Raw genomic sequence first — 20,243 nt, 5'->3', positions numbered from 1 at the left:
CATTTTTTTTTTCTGAGCTGACTTTTTGCCAGCCAAGACTCTGTTGTTCTGCAGCACAGATACAATCAGATCCAGCTTTGCTCAATGAGGAGGTAAAATCTGAAGAGCAAGGTGAAGCACTGCCAAAGATAAAGGAAAACTGAACTGACTAACAAGATGCTTATTATAATTGCTGGACATCCATCAATCAGTCCAAGAAATCTGATTGTTACTAAAGGTTGGAGGTGTCTAATAGTGCACTCTTGATGCAATCACAGGGTTCTCAGCACTGCCTAGGCAATTGTTGGGAGATTTTCCCTATGAAGGATGGAGTTTGGGGAGGAAGTGATGTCATTTGTGGGTGAGACTCTAGGAATTTCCCTACTCTTTATGGTAAAGACCATAGAGACTAGAAGACATTTCTAGAATTTGACCATGGAGGTCATTTTTCCCCCTCCATCTCCTTAATTTCTTTAGGTTGGGAGACTGGGACTGGGACAGCGAATGTCCTGCTGGGTCTGGGCATTTAGGAAGCCTATGGCATCAATGGCCATGTATGAGGCCTAAAAGATCTCCAAGTTTGCTTTGGTAGCACTCAAGGCATTGGTGATATCTGTGTCTTTTAGGGTATACATCAAGACATCCTTGCTACTCCTAATAAACTAAACAGATCATAATGGGGTGTGTGTGTAATCTCTAGTGCTGCCCTGAGGTCTTTTGCAGAATCAGATACTTGATTCCCAAGTCTCATCTGAACAGCTTTCACAAAACACCATCCCTCCTGAATTCAGGGTTGGAGCTTTTTTCAAAAAACTTGATATTTATGGCAATTTCAGTCCATTTTTTGAGCAAAGTGACACTCACAGCCTACTACCTGAGACTGCAGCTGTGCAACAGAAAAGTAAGCCTCTATTATGCCTTCTGCTTCCAACAATTTAAAGATGAGAGAGGGGGGGGGGGAAACCACAGTATGTTAAAAAAACCCCAGCTTGGTTCATCTGTTCATTATATGTTTGTGGAAGGACAGGGGGAGTGCATGGGAGCAGTGTAACAATTTAAGGTTCTGTTCTGGTTCACATATGCTCTGTCTGTTACTGTTTATTGATTATATTTTCTGATCACCGTCCTTGGTATTTTGTTTCTGGTTTTGCTTTTGGGTGATGCCTTGTGAACATTTGTTAGTGAAAGTGGTCATTCTTCAGTAGGTTTGCCAGCCCTGGCAACCAGAAAGAGGGAGTGGGCAGGGATAAAGGGTGAATACCAGGAAGTGATGTCATGACTTTGGTGCGACAGCAATGTGATGCTCTAGGATTCATGCAGAACTCTAGAGAGTATCATCATGCCAGCAAACCAATATTGCTTCTGGGTACTTAGTGGAAGTGATATCACTTCATCAACATGACTCCACTTTCTAAAATATCTCCCCCCAACAGACCTAGGGAGGCCACTGGACAACAAAAATGGAGACTAGAAGGTCTCCTGCTGAATCCTAGAGTGTATCATCATGCTGGCGAAGCAATATCATTTCTTAGTATTTACTGGCAATTACATTACTCTCTTCAGAGATATAAGGGTTAAGTCCCTTCTCCTTCTGTAGTATTGTCTTAATCTGACCTCTGGGGCTGGCCTAAAAAGTTCTGGAAAGATCCCTTCACAGATCTCTCAGTATCTTAGTGCCTCAGTATCTCTCAGTGCCTTTAGATCTGCCCCATCCATCCAAGAGAAGTATGCAGTGGCAAAGCCTTAGGACAAATTTAAGTATACTGTGTAAGAGAATCGAAACATATAATGGAATACAAGACAGCCAAGGTATGAGAGTCTCATTGTTCTTGCCTCCCATTGTTAGACCTGCCTGATTAGAGACAATGATCTGTGATATAAATTATGGTAAGCAGCTCAGCTTATCAAGAGATTGCACACAGTCATTATCATATGATTACCATGTGCAAAACTAATCTTCAGTGTCATTTACATTTTTCCTACTGCCAAGCAACCAGGAATCCTCTTGCATATGGAAGTCCTGCCACTTTTTTTTAAAATGAGTTTCTTTCATACTATGCCCTGATCTGGATGGCCCAGGCTAGCCCAATCTCATCAGACCTCAGAAGCTAAGTGAAGTCAGTGTCAAGCATGCAGTTTTCAATGACGAGTCAAGTGGATACAAAACTACGTTTATTGATAGACTGATATGCTCTTTGGTACAGGTTCTTGAGAGTGATGCCAGAAATACATTGTTATATTACTTTTAAGACATATTTCAAAGGATTCCCAAAGGTGGGGGCGAGCTGTGCGCTCTAACACATAAACTATCATAAATGTCTACATTCTCACAATGTTATCAGTATCTTGTCCTTGCTTTCCCCAGATGTCTCACACTCCCGGACAGGAATGTATGGGAAGGTGTTGATTACTCTTTCTCAAGTTAGTTTCGTTTCTCTCTATTCTACTTCAAAAGCAATAAAGCAAGAAGGGGGAGGGGGAAAGAATAACAGAGCTAACATACCTTGGTCCCCCATGATATTTCACAGACCAGCTTTATGGGGGACCCTAAAACAATAAATTACCAGTGGAATTCTACCATGCTTGACAGTCAGCCCTGGTTAGTGCTTGGATAAAAGACCACCAAGGAAGTCCAGGGCTGCTATGCAGAGCCAGGCAATGCCAAACCACTTCTGAGCATCATTTGCCATGAAAATCCTATAGGGTTGCCATCACTTAGAGCAGGGCAGGAAGCTGTTCCTGTTAGCAGCAGAGGAGAGGACTCACGATAACGGGTTTAAATAAAGCGTGGAAAGGTACCAGCTGTATATTAGGGGATTTTTTTTTTTTACAAGAAGAGTTGTCCAACGTTGGAATCAGCTACCAAGGGAGGTGGTGAGCTCTTCATCACTAGCAGTCTTTAAGCAATGGGTGGACAAAAACTTGTCAGGGATGCTCTAAGGATGTTCCTACTAGGGTTGCAAAGTCTGTGTTGGAAAATATCTGGAGTCTTTGGGGGTGCATCCAGGAGAAGGTGAGGTTTGAGGAGGGGAGAGGCTTCAGTATGGCACAATGCCATAGAGTTCATCCTTCAAAGCAGCTGTTTTATCCAGGGCAGCTGATCTCTGCCAGCTGAAGATCAGTTGTAAATGCAGGAGACCTCCAGGCCCCACCTGGAGGCTGGCAAACCTAGATCCTGCATTAAGCAGGGTGTTGGACTAGATGGCCTATATGGCCCCTTCCAACTCTATGATTCTAAGTTGGCTGCAACTTGACAGCAATTTCCACCATCAGCATTGTACTATAGATAAGAAGAAAGACAACAACCTTGTACACATATACTAGGTAATATTATTTGGCAGGTATGTAAGGAAATGAAAACCTCAGGGTGCAAAAACATGGATTCTGATGTCTCTACACTAATGCACTGAGTATGGGAAACAAGCAGGAGGAACTGTAAGTTCTAATACAGGAAGGAAACTATGACTTAATAAGCATTACTGAAACTTGGTGGGATGACACTCATTATTGGAGTATTAGGGTTGAAGGGTACAACTTATTTAAAAGGGACAGAAAAATAAGGAAGGGTGGAGGCATGGCATTATAATGTGAAGGAGATAAATGCTTGTGAGGAAATTCATGAATCTGAGCACGGAAGTTCAATTGTGATTCTCTGCATAAAAATAAAAGGAGTAAGAAATAATAGTGATACTATGGTGGGGATATGCTATAGACCACGAAACCAGACCGAGGACTTAGATGAGATACTCCAACAACAGATTGCAAAGTTCTCAAAGAGAAGAGACACAATGGTCATGGGAGATTTCAGTTACCTGGACATATGTTGGAAGTCCAACTGTGCTAAAAATGAAAGGTCAAATAAATTTCTAACTTGTCTTGCTGACAACTTCATTTTCCAGAAAGTGGAGAATGAAACAAGGGGATCTGCTATCTTGGGCTTGATTCTCACCAACAGAGAAGAACTGGCTGATGAGGAGGAAGTAGTGGCCACCCTGAGTTGTAGTGACCACGTAATTTTGAAATTTACAGTCCTGGGGAAGGAAAAAGCTTCAGATGTATAGGTTGGACTTCAGGAAAGCAAATTTTGACAGAGTGATGCTGGGTAAAATCCCATGGTCAGAGATACGTAAGGAGAAGGAAGTTGAAGAGGGGCAGGAATTTCTTAAAAGTTAAATATTGAAGGCAGAATCACAAACAATTCCTATGAGAAAGAAAAATGGGAGGACCCTAAAGAAGCCAATGTGGCTCCATAAACAATCCTCTAAGACTTGAAAAATTAAAAAAGACTCATTTAGGAAATGGAAGGAGGGTCTTATAACCAAAGATGAATATAAACAAATAGCCAGTATTTTTAGCAAGAGTTAGGAAAGCTAAAGCTCAGTATGAGCACAGGCTAGCAAGAGATGCTAAAAACAACAACAACAAAAGGATTACATTCTTATGTACAAAGTAAGAAAAAGAGCAAGGACATGGTAGGCCCATTGCAGGGACAGGAAAGTGAAATAGTAACAGGTGATGAAGAAAGGACAGAACTGTTCAATTCTTACTTTTCCTCAGTCTTCTCTTGTGAGGGAAATGGTGCTCAACATGGCAAAAATGGAACAGGGAGTTGCAGTCTAGGGATCAGCATAGAGTAGGCTTCCCAACCCTCCCGCCCTGGCGGGGGACCCCAGGATTTCCACCCTCTTCCCCCGCTCCCCAAAAAAACGGAAGCGGGGGGAGGGGGGAAATGGTGCCAGGGAGCATGGTGAGCCGCCCGATCCTGGAGCGGGTGAGGCCGCCGCATCGCGCCGCTGCTGCCCCCTCCCCGCCCACTGCAGCTGTTCCTCCGAGATGGGCCCAGGCTGAGCCCATCTCGGAGGAGCAGCCAAGGGGCGGCAGCAGTGCAGGCAAAACCAGCGAGACAAAACCAGAGAAGGGGAGGGCGAAGGCAGGCCAGGGGCATGGCGAGCTGCGAATCTGAGCCCGTCTAGGATCCGGACTCGCAGCTCGCCATGCCCCCGGCCCGCCTCCACCCCCCCCTCCGATTCTACCCCAGAGGCGGAGCGGGCGAGGCCGCTGTGCCACTGCCGCCCCCCCCCGCCCCACCGCAACTGCTTCTCCAAGATGGGCTCAGCCTGAGCCCATCTCGAAGGAGCAGCCACGGCGAGCGGAGAAGAGGCGGCAGCCGCACAGCGGCGTCGCCCGCTCCGAGACGGGGCGGCTCGCCACGCTCCCCAGCGCCGTTTCCCCCCCCTCCCCCTAGCTCCACCCCAGTGTCTCCTGGCTCCACCCCCAAAGTCCCCAGATATTTCTGGGATTGGACTTGGCAACCCTAGCACAGAGGTGTACATAAACACCAGGTTTCTTTAAATTAAACCAAGTCCTTGGAGCCAGACAAACTGCATCCCAGAGTACTGAAAGAACTTGTGAATGTAATTTCTCTGTCCATTATTTTGAGAATTATTGGAGAACAGGTGAGGTGCAGAAGACTGGAGGTGGGCAAATGTTGTCCCCCATCTTCAAGAAGGGCAAAAAGGAGGATCCAGATAACTGCCAACTCATCAGCTTGACATCTATACCTGGAAATGTTTTGGAACAAATCATCAAATTGTCAGTCCTTGAACATTTAGAAATGATGGCTGTGGTTACTAAGAGCCTGCACGGGTTTCTCAATGACAAGTTATGTCAGAGTAACCTGATCTCCTTTTTTGAGAAAGTTACTACTCAGGGGAATGCTGTACACATAGTTTATCTTGATTTCAGTAAGGCTTCTGATAAGGTTCCACATACTTATCTTGTTGACAAGTTGGTAAAATGTGGTTTGGATAGTGAGGGATCTGGAGACCAAATCTGTGAGGAAAAATTGAAGGAGCTTGGTATGTTTAGCCTGGAGAGGAGATAATTGAGAGGTGATTTGATCACCATCTTCAAGTACTTGAAGGGCTGTCATTGACAGGATGTTGTGGAATTGTTTTCTGTGGCCCCAGAAGGCAGGACCAGAACCAATAGGTTGAAATTAAATCAAAAGAGTTTCCAGCTCAACATTAGGAAGAACTTCCTGATAGTTAGAGCAGTTCCCTGGAGGTCTCTTCCAACTCTATGATTCTATGACCCTAAGCCTTGCATTTATTTTTGTGCCTTCCTTCATCTGCTACAGAGTGCATCCCTCTAAGCACTTCACGCAAGAAAAGTATCTTTCAGAGAAAAAAAAACACCTAGGACTAGGGGAAAGAAAGAGCCAGTAAGCAGACAATCACTTCCCTAGCAGACAAAGACGGGTATAAATGGAAATGACCATTAGGATCCAACCCACTGCCATAAACTTTTCAGCTGGGATTTAACAAAACAACTCCTCTTTTACAGTCTCTTTGACAGCAAAATTTTAAAGGAGAAAGTAACAGGGTATCACTGCCATTGTCTCAACCAGGGCTTTTTTTGAAGAAAAAACCCAGCAGGAACTCATTTGCATATTAGTCTACACCCATTATGCCAAGCCAGCAGGAACTGCATTCCTATGTGTTCCTGCTCAAAAAAAGCCATGGTCTCAACCTTAGCTTAATCCATCCATGGAACCAACAATATGGGAGTGAGGTTTATTCGGGTGGTGGTGGGGTCTATTCTAGGGTTAATTACATTTTTTTTCTTGCTATTCTGCTTCACTGCAGATTATTCTAACTTCGCTTCAGCTGTGAGTTGTCAGGGAGCAAAAACTGTAGTGTTGGCCATTTTAATTCTGCAGTGCTAACTTCAGGCTTGACATATGCACAATGGAACAACAACATAAAATTGCAGGATCCAATTTACACTTGTAGCGTCTGCTCAACACAGGAAATGTATATGCATTTCAGGGAGTTCCACCCAATACGACTTCCTGAGTTGATTTGATCTCAGGCCATGAGAAGGAAGGAAGCTGTCACATTTGCTTCATTATGTTCTCTCTACTCCCCCACCTCCTGCATGCACATTGCAATGCACAGATGGCCACAGAGATGACAAGAGGTGCATGGCTCTGCCACAAGCTTCATAGCAGCTGGCCACATTCCAGTGCAAGAATGTGTTTGGGTCACATCTTTATGATGCTTTAAAAACTACCTTGTGTGTGTATAAACCATCTTTTACCTCTCTCCCCTGTCTTTTCAAACTAACATTCAATGCAATTCACAACTTATCTTTTAACTCCCAACAGTTGAGATAAAAAACACCCTGGAGATTCTTGGTGCTCTCTGACCTTTGTGCCAGCAGCATGCCCTAGTCTTTGATGAAAATAAATACATGTCATAAGTAAGATGCTAACTGGTGAATGCCATATATCCATTGGCCCTGACCTGGATGGTCCAGGCTGGCCAAATCTGACCAGATCATGGAAGCTAAGCAGGGTTGGCCCTGGTTAGTCCTTGGAGGGGAGACCAGTAAGGAAGTCCCAGGTTGCAATGCAAATACAGGCAATAGTAAACCTCCAGTGTTCTGTGTCTTGCCTTTGAACTCTGTAGGGTCCCCATAAGTTGTCTGTGAGCTGATGACAGCTGACACACATCCCGTCAAGTGGGTAGCCTTGTTGGGCTGAAGCAGCAGAACAAAGTTTGAGTCCAGTGGCACCTTTAAAACCAAAACAGTTTTGTCTGAGGTATAACCTTTTGTGTGCATGTACACCACTTCAGATACAGTGAAACAGAATTCCCTCAACCATAACATATGAGAGAGGGTGGGAGGGAGTTAGTTGCCAGGAAGGGCTAGTTAGAGTCCAGATGCAAGATATGAGAAGATATCCCAGTTATGCCTTTCCCCCTCTGAACATTTTCTCCCTGTGCATCTCGTCTTTCAGACTGCTGCGGTTATAGTGCCAAACTAGGATCTGAGAGAACCATTTCTGAATCCCCACAACAGGAAAGCTCACTGGGTGGCTTTGAACCAGTCACTCTCTCAGACTCTCAGCCTAACCCACCTCACAGGGTTGCTGTGAAAACAAAACAGAGGCGAGGAGAATTATGGAAGCCACTTGGGTCCCTTGTTGGGGACAAAGGCAGGGCATAAATGAAGTAAATAAAGAAATGAATAAACCTGAGGGAAAACCTTCCCCCCCCCCCTTGATTTTGTTTTAGGCACAGTGCCAAAGGAATGAAATAAATGAATAAACCTGAGGGAAAGCCTCCCCCCCCCTTGATTTTGTTTTAGGCACAGTGCCAAAGGAAGGAGACAAAAAGCAGAGGACCTTTGCATCACTGTAATGGCAGAAAATTTGGAGGACAGGAGCTTCATTGCCTGCCATGGAAATTCCATTTTACATCTTTCCTCAGTGTATTGGCAAAGCTGATGGTACAGTAATGCCGGGGCACTGCAAGGCTCCACTTATCAGAAATAATCCACCCTTCTCCATGCTTGGAACGAAAATAAACCAGACGCGAAACAGGAGGGGGCCAGCATTGCTGTTTGAATTCTTGTAACACATCTAAACCAGTTTCCATAGCAATGGGGCTATTTGAGACACATTTAAACACACAGGCAACATCAAAAGAGAAAGAGAAGGAAAAAAGAGGAAAAAACCCAGTGAGGGGAGAAAGGAAGTGAGTGAGGCAGAAAGTCCCGCTTTCACTTTAAGCACAGCTCTGGTGCAGAAAAGAGAGATTTTGTAAAATCAGCACCTTCCAATTCAACCAGTTGTCTCTCCGGAAAATTTCAAAGTGGTAAAGATTTGTTTTGTTTTTGCTTTGGAAAACTTGTTAAATTTGCTTAATGACAATAGCATGCTTCTCCCTCGTGTAACTTGCAGGCTGAGGTATATAATAATGAAGACACCAGAGGGATGCTGACACAGTGGCCAGTTTTTACTCATTCAGATATTACACCCACGCTGCCCCCTGATGTCATCTTTGGTCCTGATTTGTACTTTCCTTCTTCATTTATTTTTAGTGTTCAACTTTTCCAAACTGTTGTAGCTCACAAAAGATACACCAACACAGAGATTACTGTGGGGGTGAGGGGAGTGCATGATTGCAAGAAACTGAAAATGGCAGCTATGTGTCAGATTCATAGAATCATAGAGTTGGAAGGGACCTCTAGGGTCATCTAGTTCAACCTCCTGCACAATGCAGGAAACCCACAAATGCCTACCCCAAATTCACAGGATCTTCATCACTGTCAGATGACCATCTAGCCTCTGTTTAAAAACATCCAAGGAAGTAGACCCCACCACCTCCCGAGGAAGCCTGTTCCACTGAGGAATCGCTCTAACAGATAGGAAGTTCTTCATAAAGTTGAGCCGGAAACTCTTTTGATTTAATTTCAACTCATTGGTTCTGGTCCTACCTTCCAGGGCCACAGAAAACAATTCCACACCATCCTCTATATGACAGCCCTTCAAGTACGTGAAGATGGTGATCATATCACCTCTCAGCCGCCTCCTCTGCAGGCTAAACATCCCCAGCTCCTTCAACCTTTCCTCAAAGGACTTGGTCTCCAGACCCCTCACCATCTTCATCGCCCTCCTCTGGACTCATTCCAGCTTGTCTATATCCTTCTTAAAATGTGGTGCCCAAAACTGAACACAATACTCCAGCTGAGGTCTTACCAGAGCAGATTCTTTCACATGTTTCTCTTAACTTCTGACATCATTGTGTTGGGAGTTTTCCCCTCTCTCACTAGTGGCAGCCATGGAGGTGAATGAGAAGCAGGAAAACAAACTGCACAGAGTTGTCAGGATAAAAGGTGGATCCAGGTGGGCAGTCATGTTGGTCTGAAGCAAAGAACAAAGTTAGAGTCCAACAGTACCTTTAAGATCAAGAAGTTTTATTCAGAAAGTAAACTTACATACGCATGCACACTTTGTCAGACAATGAAATGGGGAACTGTACCCCATTTCATTGTCTGATGAAGTTATGCATGCATACAAAAGCTTACATTCTGAATAAAACTTCGTTGGTTTTAAGATATTGGATTGGATTTATATCCTGCCCTTTACTCTGAATCTCAGAGCGGTCACAATCTCTTTTACCTCCCCCCCCCACAACAGACACCCTGTGAGGTAGGTGGGGCTGAAAGAACTCTTACAGCAGCTGCCCTTTCAAGGACAACTCCTACAAGAGCTATGGCTGACCCAAGGCCATTCCAGCAGCTGCAAGTGGAGGAGCAGGGAATCAAACCCGGTTCTCCCAGATAAGAGTCTGCACACTTAACCACTACACCAAACCGGCTTTTAAGGATAAAAGGTGGCCTATGGGGGGCGGCGGGGGGACAACACACAGCAATTCTTGTCATGTGTGCTTTTATCTTTACAGTAATGTGTGGTTCTATCAAAGTTGGAGTCCAGTAGCACCTTTAAGACCAACAAATTTTTATTGAGCATTTAAGCTTTCATGCGCATGCACACTTCATCAGACAAAATGGGATAAAGTTAGCAATGCTACATATAGCTTGTGGGCAGGGGTCCTTACTGTTAGAAATGGAGAGCAACTTCTGCCTTTCTGACCATTGTCCTGTGTCTTTCTGTTTTCAGTTTTGGCTTTCATTTTTTTTTAAATTTCCCACTTGATTCCACCCCCCCTCCATTTGTGTTTGTCAATCCTGTACAATGATAGCTTCTTGTGCTTCCCTCTTTTGCTTAAAAACATACACAAACACTTTTGCAATGACCTCTGATGAGTTAAGTACTTGGTGTAATCAGTCAATTGCCCTGCTCATCGTTCTATATTTCTGAATACACAATACAAAGCTATCAAAGACCATTGTCTTTGGAACATGAAAATGTGGAACAGAAGTGCCCTGTGCTTATATGACAGCTCCAACAGTGCTGGTTGTTTCCTACACTGCTCTAGCTCACACTTAGGGTTGCCAGCTCTGGATTGGGAAATACCTAGAGATTTTGGAGGTGGAGCCTTAGGAGGTTGGGGTTTGGGGAGGGGAAGGAATTCAAGGGGCTTTGGGGAGCAGAAGGAGTTCAATGCCATAGAGTCCACCTCCAAAAGTGGCCATTTTCTCCAGGTGAACTGATACTTGGATATCAGTTGTAATCCCAGGAAATCTCCAGTCACCACCTGGAGGTTGGCAACCCTGGTGGTAGTTCATACAAAAAGTACGTGGTTGGTTAGGCCCAATGTTCTAAAAAATAAATGATTCAGCATGCATCAAAAGGAAAACAAAACAAAATACTCTTCTATCTATCTGTCTGTCTTTCTGTCTCCCACCTTTCATTTAAGGAGCTCAGGGTAGTGGCAGTATCCTAGGTGAAGTACAGTGGAGACCACCAAGGAAGACTGGGGTTGTGATGCAAAGACAGGCAATGCCAAAATACCCCTGCTCATCTCTTGTCTTGAACACTCCATGGTTTGGATCGCCATGATCCAGTTGCAACTCAATAGCACATTCTTCATTATGTACACCAAAGAGTCATCCCGCCACCTTTTTGCATCCTCAACATGCTTTGCCAGCAAATCTAAGGTGTGATCTAAGCATCCAAGTATTTGTTCTATGTGCCACGTTTCTTTCAATGCATTTTCTTCTATCTTTGTAATCCATTTTCTGCATTATGGTCTGTCATGCCTTAGGCAGGTTTTTGCTTGAATTGTTTTCGGATTCTCTAATCCTAGTCCCACAGTGTTGTTTATTGGATGTCTCACCCTGCCTGATTGAATTGTTTTTCTAAAGTTTGTAATCCTCCTTGAGTCTCAATGAGAAAGGGAAGCTATAAAGGAAGTCAACAGATCAAACACATCATTCTAAATTTATGCATTTCTGATTTCTAATGGGTGGGTGTATAGCTCTGTGGAAGGATTTATACTTTGTATGCAGAAGTCCCAGGTTCAGTTCTTGGTTTTTGCACTTTAAAAAAACCAGGTAGTAAGAAATGCAAAAGGCATCTGCTTATATAGCTTGGAGAGCAGCTGCCAGTCAGAGAAAGCAGTCCTGACCTTGATAGCCCAATGCTCTGACTCAGTATAAGGCAGTTTTATGTGTTCACTAATTTAAAAGGAGATTGAGAATGAATCGTACTGCTACAGCATCAACCCCAAATCAGACTTTTCCCTGCAGCCACTGTGGCCGGACCTGCTTGTCCCGCATTGGTCTTGTCAGCCACCAGCGAGCCTGCAGCAGACGTGGACTACTGCACCCTTCTTAAATCTTCATTCGCGAAGTCAAGCCGAGAGAGAGAGAATTTCAGTGCAAGAAAGTTAAATACGTGCTCAGGTTCAACATGTTCAGCCCTCACCTTGGTAAGGAATAATCAGGGCTTTTTTTTTTTAGCAGGAACACACAGGAATGCAGTTTTGGCTGGCTTAGGGTGTGTGGCCTAATATGCAAATGAGTCCCTGCTGGACTTTTTCTACTTTAAGGGGAGGGACGGTGGCTCAGTGGCAGAGCATCTGCTTGGGAAGCAGAAGGTCCCGGGTTCAATCCCTGGCATCTCCAAAAAAGGGTCCAGGCAAATAGGTGTGAAAAACCTCAGCTTGAGACCCTGGAGAGCCGCTGCCAGTCTGAGAAGACAATACTGACTTTGATGGACCAAGGGTCTGATTCAGTATAAGGCAGCTTCATATGTTCATATGTACCCAAAAGTCCAGTGTGAAACAATGGTGACATCAAGGGAATGTGGCCTAATATGCAAATGAGCCCCTGCTGGACTTTTTCTACCCCAAAGTCCCGTGCGAAACAATGGTGATATCAAGGGGGTGTAGCCTAATATGCCAATGAGTTCCTGCTGGACTTTTTCTACAAAAAAGCTCTGGGAATAATAAACTGCTCTCCATGACATGCTGATGCTTGCAAGGCAATTCTCAGTTATTCATAATTTACTTGATAGCTCTTGTGCTATGTTTCTGCAAAATGGTACCAAAACCAGCAACACAAGCCTAGATCAGCCAAATGAGACATGAAACTGCCTTTTCAGACCTTTAATCCATCAAGGTCAGTATTGTCTACTCAGACTGGCAGAGGCTCTTTCAGGACTCAGGCAGAGATCTAGTACATCATCTGCTACCTGGCCCATTAAACTGAAGTGGCCTGGAACTGAAGCTGGGACCTTCTTCAAGCCAAGCAGATGCTCTACCACTGAGCCATTGCCCCTTCCCCAAATGCAATATCAATCTTACAATCCACGCATCATGGTTCCATTATATGTTATATATAGTAATATATTATCAGGTTTGGGGCAGTGAAATTAACATGCTTGGGGAATCATGAACAAAGACATTCAGCAGAGAAACCATTACAACAGCTAGACCTTTGTGGAATGTACAAATTGAAATTGTCCAGGAAGGCCTTTTTATAAAGGGGATAGCGCCATAGTCAATATCTGTGAAAGTTTAGGTAGCTTTCATTGCTTTGTTCATTGTATATGCCATACTGTTACAGTTTTTCTAATTTTGTAATTCACTTTTGTTTCATTATTTGTTGTGTGTATTATACCATTCTATTATATGTAGCATATGGTTCAACACACTATTGTCATTTTGTAATTCTGTTTTATTGCATTGTTGATTGTATGTATACAGATCCAATTGTATTTAGTTGGTTGCAATCTGCCATGAGTGTCAATGAGAAAGGCAGACTATAAATGAAGCAAATAAATTAAATAAACTTTCAAATCAGATTAGCATGTTCACAAAATCTGGCTATATCTTGTCCTTTGTCTTTCCAGAAGACAAGTGAGACAGGAATATGAACTTTCCATCTCATGTTCCTTACAAATAAAACTAAGCAAAACTTTTTAAAAGTTCTAATCATACGTACAAATTTAAATTTCGTAGAGCTATTGATGCCCAGATAAGATATCTAACCTCCAGTTCTCCTGGAATTATATCTGATCTCCAGGCTACAGAGATCAGTTCCCCTGGAACAAATAGTGGATTGGAACCATTTGGCATCACATCCCTGCTGAACTCCCCCTGCTGAGTTCCCCCCCTCCAGATTTAGCCCTCTCTGGTCTCCACCAATGTTCCCTCTAAGTTGTGGAGTCTTGTGAGCAAAAATTCTACTTTGTGAGCTACTACTGGCATTAAAGTTGTAAGTGAGCGATTTGGCTACTTCATAAATTAGTTTACTCTGGAGTCATCCTTTCTGAGCTGAGACAAAAATGTGTGAGCCAAAAAACTGTGAGTTAGCTCACACTAATTCACCTTAGAGAGAACACTGGTCTCCACTCTCTAAATCTCCAGGAATATCCCAACCCAGTGCGACAACCCTATGTCCATGGATAGCAATGTTGATAGCGTGATCTTCCACCAGTTAGTCCTGATCAGTGAATGCTAAAAATACAAAGCGTAGGAGCTGCTTGAAACATAACTTGCTAAGGAGAAAAGACGGATTTCTGCAGCACTTCTTCATTCCTGCTGGCTTTATTGACAAAAGACAATATTTTAGTTTTGTTGTAATACTCTTTCATAGAAAGGAGGGCAGCTGGCCTGCGGGACTCGTCAATGAAACCGATTACTGTATTCCTTTTAGTTATACCTCTGAAAATCTGCAACACTCACCAGATGTGTCTCTGTTTGCCTGGGGGTGGTAGTGGTGTTCATTTGGCTTGGACAACATCTATTGGTCATGAGATAAAAGTAAGCAAACAGCTTGGTCCTGACAGCCCAGTGTGAGTGTGCATAATTGCTATTTTGCCTGCAAGCTGAGGACTATCAGAATATATTTTCTCATTATATGAACTGATATCCAGTCAATTCCCCTCTATAGACTATTAAACATAGCTGTAATGGGCAGAACTGAACTAGTAGCTGCCATCTTTTTCATGCTGCATTTACAATAGCACACAGTTATTACCAGGAATCGTATTTCTTCTAGAGATGTCCTGTTTATAATGAAATCTGATCAGTGTGCCACAAAGAAGTCAGGTCTCACTTTAGGTTTACCATTCCCCTGCTTCTCCCAGTAGTTCAGCTCTCCCACCTGCCCTTCAGTTCAGGCTGGTAGGGTAAATATGGAGGGTAGAATACTGTGTTCCTTTTGTAGCAGGAACTCCTTTGCGTATTAGGCCACACACCCCTGATGTAACCAATTTGCCAAGAGCTTACAGGGCTCTTAGTACAGGGTCTACTGTAAGTTCTTGGAGGACTGGCTACATCAGGGTGTGTGGCCTAATATGCAAAGGAGTTCTTGCTACAAAAAAGCCCTGCTTGTCTGGTACCACAAACAGGAACAAGAATGCCTGATATATATGTATAAAATGTAAGTACACAGTAAAACAAACAGGTGATCTTTCACTGCCCATATATATGATGGCACCACAAAGCTGCTAATTATGTCTGACCATGGAAAGTCTGTGAGAAAGCAGGAGCCATGGGAAGCAGGAGAACACTCCACAGACACTGTATCTTCAGTGATGCAGATAGTGGTGCCCATTCTGGCTTTGAAATGCAGATGGAGTGTGTAGACCTCAGGATTCCGGAGACATTTAGAGATCAGAAGCATTAATAAACTAATAACTGTGTGCCATCAAGTCATAACTGAGTTATGGTGACCACAGGACAATGGAATTTTCAAGGCAAGAGATGAGCAGAGGTGGATTGCCATTGCCTTCTTCAGCATAGCAATCCCAGTCATCCTTGGTGGTCCAAGTACTACGCATGGCCAACCCTGCTTAGCTTCCAAATTCTGATAAGTTCAGACTATTCAGGGTTAATCAGAAGCATTAAAACTAGAGAAGAAATTCAGACCTCAGCAGAGCTTTAACGTTTGCTTTGAACCGTGAAGCTGGCACTTGTCTGTAAAGGAGGCAAAATCCCATTGCCTGCGCCTTCTGCAGCACTTGTGTTACAGTTTGGTCACCCATGTGATAAGTATACCCACTCATTAGATTTATACTCACTCATTAGAGATCAGTATGAACCTCTCTAAATTTCTTCTCTTGTTTTTTTTTTTAAATAATTTTAGTTCATTTTAAAAATACATGTTATTAGGGAAACCCCTCTCTCTCTTTTTAAAAGATTTTCTAATAACCATTTTCACGATAGCATCTGAGCATTCTCCTTCTATAGTTTTGGTCCAACATGTTCCGCTGAAGGCTTTAAGTAGCTGACAGTTAATTATTTGAAAATCCATAAGTACTGTCATGGAAATCACTCTTTTTCTCTTCTGGAAAAGCATGTCTTCAAAAGAAAAAGCAAATCATAGAATCAGAATCATAGAGTTGGAAGGGACCTCTAGGGTCATCTAGTCCAACCCCTGCACAATGCAGGAAATCAATTCTTAAGATGTCATCTGTTTAGCTGCTGTTCCTGCTTTGTCATAAGAACATAAGAGAAGCCATGCTAGATCAGGTCAATGGCCTATCCAGCCCAACACTCTGTGTCACACAGTGGCCAAAATCCAGGTGTCATCAGGAGCACTTCTAAGTGGGCTACCTTGGAGGTCCTGGCCTTGAGTCTCCTTCTGATTAGCAGACTAAATTTTTCCTCCAGGACCACACATTTCCCCAACATGTACCATGACCACAAGTTTCTTCTCAGCACTATCTACAAGCCTATCTAGGTCATGCATAACATCCGCTACCTTCACACCAGGCAGGCAAGTCACTATACATAGTGGGTTCACAACCTGTCTATCCAGGGGCAGCACTGGGTTTTACCACCCCAGGCCATCTCCACGCCTGAACCCCCCCAATGGGGGTCAGAGAGGGGCCATGCTGCCTATTTCGTCCTCCTGGGTCCCAGGTTGGCAAAAGGAGGTGGTGAGGCTGTTCTGCCTCGCTCCTGGGCGGATGACAGAGGTCGTATGTCCTCACTCCCGGCTGCCTCCCCTCCTCTGAGCCTGGCTAAGAAGCTGAGATTGGCAGGACAGGTGGAGGGGGTGCCCACTGGTGCCCTGTAGGTGAGGTGGCACCCCAGGTGGCCGCCTACCTTGCCTACTCCCATGCGCCAGCCATGCATCTATCTACATGCCTAAGGGATCAAATCACCAACTACCAGGAGACCACCCCCCTCCATCCCTGTCCAGGGATGCTTCCTTGGTACAAAAGGATGCCTGTTCACCAAATGAAGAAGGAGTCCCTTCTGAAGGAACATTCCCTTTTCATCAGCACGGTACTTGAACCTTATGCTCACTGACAGTTTCCTGAGCACCTTGTCATTTTCTTTTGGCCTGATTAACGCAAACCAAACCCCAACTTAGATAGCCCAGGCAAGCCTGATCTCATCAGATCTCAGAAGTTAAGCAGGGTTGGCCCTGGTTAGTAGTTGGATGGGAGACCTCCAAGGAATAGCACCAAGGAATACTAGGGTCAGGATGCTGAGGCAGGCAGTGGCAAACCACCTCTTAATGTCTCTTGCCTCCACAAGGTCACCATAAGTCTGCTACAACTTAACAGCAAAAAAAAAAAAAAGCAAACCATGGGCATCTGCACTCAACCTTTGTCCGGAGGAGAAATCCAGAAGAGAGAGCCGAAGTGTACTCTTTATTCAGGTCTTTACAGAGTGATTTGTTCAGTGACTCCACCAAGTTTCCTGTGCGTCACCCATGAGATCTGTTTCCTGAGCACCTTGGCCTCTTCCCTTGAATTTGGCTAAGCTGCTGTTCATGCATTTGCTTGAGCCTCATAATCTCTTCCTCTCATTACCCACATCCACACTTTTATTTAATGAATGTGCTAACAGTGACCTCCGTTTTACCTTCTGTGGAGCGAGCAAAAGACCTCACACTCAGTCTATGAATGCAGCAGTCGAAATTTTCCTAGTAACTTGAAGAGTCTTGCTACTGCGTTCTGCCCCACTTAATCCCCCAGTATGCTGTATCAAAAGGCACCCCCCTTTCCACTTCAGGTTGGTAATTTTCTATAGAAAGACTATCTGGCCACTCTTTCTTTGAAGAACCAACGGTCTGTGCATAGTATTTCAATAGGATTAACTTTTAAAGGCACTGTGCTAATAAACAGATGATTCCCCCCTTTGGGCAATACATTAAAACTTGCATTGTCCATTCAGAGAGGGAGCTCTGGAATGCTATGGAGAAGAGATGCCCTGCAATTTACTGAAACCTAAGCCACCCTGTGGCTGGAACAGTCTAACTGAACACTACCTCTATTAACTTCTTGCACAATAATTGCTTTTATTTTGGATGAGCCTCATAGTAAGAGAGAAAAGCTGGTTTGGAAAGTAAGCAAGACCCTTTGTATTTTATTTGCCTCTTATCTGACACCAGTGAGTTTTGGGTCTGCAACATATAGCCAGTGGACTCTAACTTTGTTCTATTGCTTCAGACCAACATGGTGTCATGGATCGGGTGCAGTCAGGAGCAAAGTCCAAGTCCAGTCTGGGTTCGATCCAGGGAGTTCTAACCAAAGCTGAGTCAGGTAGCCAAATTGGGGGGCAGAGAGCAAGGTTGTCTGGAATCGAGAGTCAGGAAGCCGGAGAGTTCAATTAGGAGTGCAAGAGCCAGGGTGGACGCTAGTCGTTATGGATGTGACTTGCTGCTTCCATGAGGAGCCCAGCCCCAAGCAGGGGGGCTAAATGGGCCTCCGGCAATGTTCCCGTTAGTGCACGGTGAAGCTTCTGTCAAAACTCAGGACTCGCTAACCACCTTCCTCACAGGCGTACATCCCTCTGACAGGTCACTAAGTCTCAGTGGAGTCACTCCTTCAGCCGAGCTACCCATGAGTGTGAGTCTGGCGGGCTTTCTGCTTGCAGTTGTGCCTCTTCCACTGCTGCTGGGTCAAGTGCAGGGAATGCTGATTCAGGCAGCGGCAAGCTGTCAGCTTCAGGAGCTTTAGAGAGGCCAGCTACAGACTCTGCTGCCAACTCAGGCAGGGGCCCTGCATGGTCATCACTGTCACCCATGACACATGGCTACCCACCTGGATCTCTCTACCAGCTACATTTAGGATGAGCAAAAAGACATCATGAGCATTGCTGGCACTTGTGTTTTGCTAGTCTGTGCTGCAGAATGGAAGACCACAGACACAAGAGGGAAAGAGGTTGGGAGTTAGAATGATGACAGGGAGGGGAAGAGTGGGAGTCTGTAAGGGAGGAAAAGACAAGGGTTGCCAAGTTCAATTCAAGAAATATCTGGGGACTTTGGGGGTGGAGCCAGGAGCAAGGGTGTCACAAGCACAACTGAACTCCAAATGGAGTCCTGGCCATCACATTTAAAGGGATTGCACACCTTTTACATGCCTTCTCTCCACTGGAAATAATGAAGGATAGAGACGCCTTTTTTAGGGGCTCATAGAATTGGACCCCTGGTCCAATCTTTTAGAAACTTGGGTTGTTGGTTTTTTTTCTTTACTGCATTCCAATTGTGGTGATTAGGCGAACTTACTTTTCTGCTCAGTATTCCAACAGCGGTTGTGATATCAGGTCTGATAGTTTTACTCAGGTACAGGAGTTTTCCTATAGCTTCTCTGGACTCTCCAATGTCTTTGAGTGGTTGACCACCCTGAGCTCTCAGGTATGCAGGTTCAAGAGGTATCTTAGATTCTTTACAGTCTCTCATGCCAATAGATTCTATAAAGTCCATAATCTTTTGTCTTTGGCACAGTTGAAAGGTTCCATCCTCGAGTCTCTCAATCTGTATTCCTAGATAGTGTTTAATATCTCCAAGTCTTTTGACTTCGACCTCTTTGTTCAGCTTTTCAACAATGTCGTTAATGTCCTCTTTGTTCTTGCACCTCAACCAAATAATCAACGTAAACCAGAATGTATTGATATTCTCCATCTTTAAGTCTAGTGTACATGCAGGGTTCACCTTTCCCTTGCTCAAATCCTTGTTATTGTAGTAGTCCAGTTATTTTGCCATACCGGCTTTTCGCGGCCTGTTTCAAACCATACAGTCCTTTGTTGAGTTTGAAAACACAGTTCTCTTTGCCAGGGACTTGAAAACCTTCAGGTATTTCCATATAGATTTCCTCTGATAACTCATCATTAAGAAACGCTGTCTTAATGTCTAGGTGCTCTACAAGCATATTTCTAGATGATGCCACACTCAGTAGTGTTTTAAGTGTAGCACTATTGATAACTGGTGCAAAAGTCTCTGAATAATCAGTTCCAAATTCTTGTTCATAGCCTTTGGCTACTAGCCTTGCTTTGTACAAGTCTATAGTTCCATCATCTTTGTATTTTATTTTGTAGACCCATTTGCATCCAACAGGCTTTCTTCCCGCAGGTAGCTTTGTAAGAGTCCATACATATTTTTCATAAATGGATAGTATCTCTTGTTCCATTGCTTGAATCCATTTTTCCTTTTCTTCATTAGGTAGATCACACGCTTGTTTCCAGCTCTTGGGTTCCTCTTTAGGTTTCACAGTCTCTATAGATCTCAACAGCCCCGTAGCCAGAATTTGAGGAATCAGGGGGCCT

The sequence above is a fragment of the Heteronotia binoei genome, chromosome 4 (assembly GCF_032191835.1).
Source record: "Heteronotia binoei isolate CCM8104 ecotype False Entrance Well chromosome 4, APGP_CSIRO_Hbin_v1, whole genome shotgun sequence".
Lineage (NCBI taxonomy): Eukaryota > Metazoa > Chordata > Lepidosauria > Squamata > Gekkonidae > Heteronotia > Heteronotia binoei.
This window is presented reverse-complemented; position numbering follows the sequence as displayed.